The 3,893-nt window shown below is 46.4% G+C and overlaps 1 long non-coding RNA gene across 1 annotated transcript; it reads left to right on the plus strand.

Annotated features, from left to right (window-relative positions):
- The first annotated feature begins 2,334 nt into the window (after nt 1-2,334).
- Nucleotides 2,335-3,204, plus strand: LOC119330829. Its single transcript, XR_005160288.1, has 2 exons — nt 2,335-2,621; nt 2,736-3,204. It is a non-coding gene; the product is annotated as an uncharacterized LOC119330829 (long non-coding RNA).
- Nucleotides 3,205-3,893: the final 689 nt, after the last annotated feature.

Consider the following 3,893-nt stretch of genomic DNA (forward strand, 5'->3'; position numbering starts at 1 on the left):
ATAATGAACTGAAAAGTTCTCTTTGTATGGCAAGTGTTCTGCCTTGTTTAAAAAAAAGTTAGATTCTAATTCTAGTCTAGGAACTGAACCTGCATAAATACCTCAATCCCCTATTCCTAAATGGTTGCAGCTAATTAAACATTTTTTCTCCAAATGCCCATGTCACATCATCAAGTCATGCATGTGGTTATATGTCACATTTTTCTCTCCATTAATCCATGCATGCAAACCATGACATCTCATCAAGGCATATTAGTCATAATCTACTTTCTTTTGCACTAATTCTTTATGGTCATGGGTGATATATGTGTTTGACTCTTGGAGCAAATCTTTGTAATTCATGCTTCACATTTTTTTGTTAAAAATTACATTTCGCTAAGTTTAGCCCAGAAGTTTTCTCTTTTTATACATAATTGTGTCACATTCTTTGTATGTTTATTGTTTCAAAAATGTAAACCAACAACACCCTTATACTTGCTTTTACATTAGTTTTAATTGTTTTCACACATATTTATGCACTTTTTAAAACAATCCTCGCATTAACACATGGAATGTCATCTAGTTTATTTTTAATACTAGGTTCAGAGAGAGAGAGAGAGAGAGAGATAGAAAGAAAGAGGGGGGAGGGGGACGTTCAAAAAATCATTTACTTTCTCGTGCACTAAATCTGTATTTTCGGCTTCATTTCATGTTTTGAAGTGTCATAGTAGATGTTCATTTATTTGTTCTCTTATTAAACAAAGCTAAATTGATATAATTCCCACTCCGCAAAGAAAAAAAGGACCGGTAGAATTCCCGGCTTCGACAAAGCAATTTCTGGAACACACAAAAAAGAAGAAGAGGCTAGGTCGGATTTGTTCAGACGTGCCCGAATCTGGCTTCTGCGATGGTGTTGGGACGACCAGGTCGGTGGCATTGCGTGGTGCAGCTGGCGTCGGCACGGCTGTTCTAATCGGCGGCTCTGTGCTCTGTTGGTAGGTGGTGGTTTAGGCCGGCGGTGGTTCTCGTGCGCCGGTTCGAGGGGAGGGCTTCTTATGGCTGCTCGGGGGCATAAGCCTTGCTCTGTCTTTGGCCGGAGCTGATGATGGCGACGCGTTTGGGTGCCGCACACCTTTTTGGAGGCATTGTCATCCGAGGTCCTACGCCTTCCTCTCTCACACTCCGGGGGAAACCCTTGTTCCATGTTCCTGGAGCAGAGATGGAGGGGTGCCGACATTGGTCACTTGGGTGGCAATGTTATTGGCCAGCCTGGTGCGCGGGCTCGGGGTTGGCGTGGATGTCGCAGCGGCGACTCCGGACCTCGTCGTCGCGGAGTGGTGCCGGCATTGGTCACTTGGGTGGCAGTGTCATTGGCCAGCATGGTGCGTGGACTCGGGGTCGGCGTGGATGTCGGAGCGGCGGCTTCAGATATGATTGTTGGGTGTCAACTCCGGTTGCTAGGGCGACGACGCTGGCGGCTCGCCTAGTGCGTGGCCTCGGGGGAGGCGTGTGTGGTTTCCGTTTGTACGTCAGATAGATGGCTCCGGAGATGGTTGTATGGTGTCGGAGCAGGCGGCTCACCTGGTACGTGGCCTCGGGGTCGGCGTGGATGCCGGAGCGGCGACTTCGGTTTTGGCTGTAGCTTGTCGGCTATGGGTTGCTCGGGTTACAGAGCCGGCGACTCGTTCGGTGCGTGGCCTCAGGGTAGGCGTGTGTTGATGGTGCCCTGTTGAGGGTGTCTTGTAACGGGTTTTGCCCGGTTTTCATTAGTTAACCGGGCAACTCTTTTCTATCCTTTTCAATAAATCGGGTCCTAAAAGACCACAAAAAGAAAAAGAGAAGAAGAGAACGTCAATTTTCTTTTAAACTATTGAACTGTTGGAGGAGTATTAAACTAAACTATTGGAGGAAAGAAAACGTGAACTGAACACCGCGTACGAGAATATAGAGCCTCCGTGACAGCACTATCACACCAAGTTCCGCACGAACGTCTTCAGAGTTCAGACCGATGACAGCAACCCAACCCAGCGACGGCAAGCAAAGCTAGCAGACTGGAACTGCTCTGCTTATTATACGCGCTTATATACATAGGAGTATATTCAACGTTAGCGTAATCCAAGATTACAGCCCTCAAATCCCGGGCTGCCAGGAGTACACAGAGCGCAGCAGCAGTGCGTAGCATTACGCCTGGTCAACCAATCATGTGTCCACATCATGCAAGTGGCTTACGTGATCAGGCCCACGCTTCGTCCTCGATAATGCTACACTTACGGGCCGCTGCTACGGACCAAGCGATACGCGCTGATGTGGAAACGTCCACGTCATCCCCACAGCCCACCCCTCTCGAGCAGAAAACAGCAGAAAAATTACTTGCGCACAACAGCCAGACCGTCCGCTCATCCCCTTTCTCTCCCGGGCGACGCGACGGCGACGGCCGACTGCTGGCGGCGGAGAGGATGTTCCCCAAGATCAGCGGCGGCGTGACATGGCGAGGGTCAGCGCGCTAAGTCGTACGCGGGCGGCGCTCACGAGCTCTTGGTCTCCGGCGGCTGCGGCGCGAGATCTTTGGTCTCCGGCGACGGCGGCGCGAGCTATTGGTCGTCGGCTGCGGCGGCGCGAACTCTTGGCCGGATTGTGCCACGGTGAGGTCCTCCATTGTTGTCATATCGAGCAACTAAAATCGCAAATATCTTGCATGTTGTGTGAAATTGCCCATGTCCCTTGGTTGTCTGATGATGTTACTTTTTGCTTGACAGATTCAGAGCTGTGTTAGATGCGTGATGAAATAGTACCACACAAGATGCAGATTCTGATAACAGAAGCTAAACAAGCCAATATATTGTTCAATCTTGCATCATCAACACTATCATATGGTTGCCTGTGTATATCTTGTCAGGACATGTCATCTCTGCAAACAAGTGCAGACTCAATCCTTCTCTGAACATACCATCAGCTAGTGCCCTCTCTGTGAACATCTTCAGGATCCAGCAGAATTATCCAAAAGCTGTAAGCATCACCAGCAGCTGATGCAGAAAGGGCACAAAATCAAGGCAGTTCAGTAAGAAATATGTCTGTTGGAAACATCCCTATATATTGTTGTTGTTCCGTGATGTTGTACATTGTAAACATATCTCCCTATTCAGAGATTTAGTTAGCCACGACTGACTAGCATCGTTCGTGCACTCATGTACTTGGCTGAGATCAATACAAAAGTGGGTTTCATCATATTCTTGCCTCTTACATTCTGTCATTGTGTTATTGAGACTGAAAGAGTATTTGCTGATGATGTTTCTGCTAGGATCGACATGAAAGAATCACCTAATCATTTGAACTGGAACTGAAAGTGGAATCAACTAATACTTGAACCATATAACAGAGACAAATTCAAGTCCTTTGGTCCGAAACAAGATGACAAAACATAAATCCGTCTACTTTTCTAGTGCCCTGGTGCCTATCAGGTATCAGGTATTACATTAAAGTTGACAAGTTCATACAAAATATTGCATCCAACATCTTCAAACTACGTAAATCATGTCCAAACTCTGGTCCATCATATCGTCGAGCCCTTAATTTTCATCGAAGTGTAATGCTGCAGAATTAGGCACTACAGTCGATCCTTGCTGAACTTGAAACAGCATACTTGTATATTCTCCGAGAATTTGGGGCATAACCATTGTCGATGAACCTCCAAGTGATACTGTAGTTGATCCTTGGGGTGAATTTATGTCGCCATTGGTAATGCCCAAGTCAAATGATTTCTGCTCCAAAGAAAGTGATAAAATTACATGGATGTTTAAGAGTTTACTAGAAATAAAAATATGAGAAATAAGCATACCTCAGCCATGCTACTACAAGTTTGGCCATCTTGTTCCACAACATCTTGTTCTAGAATATCATCCTGTGATGATTTCCTT

This window comes from Triticum dicoccoides, chromosome 7A, assembly GCF_002162155.2.
Source record: "Triticum dicoccoides isolate Atlit2015 ecotype Zavitan chromosome 7A, WEW_v2.0, whole genome shotgun sequence".
NCBI lineage: Eukaryota > Viridiplantae > Streptophyta > Magnoliopsida > Poales > Poaceae > Triticum > Triticum dicoccoides.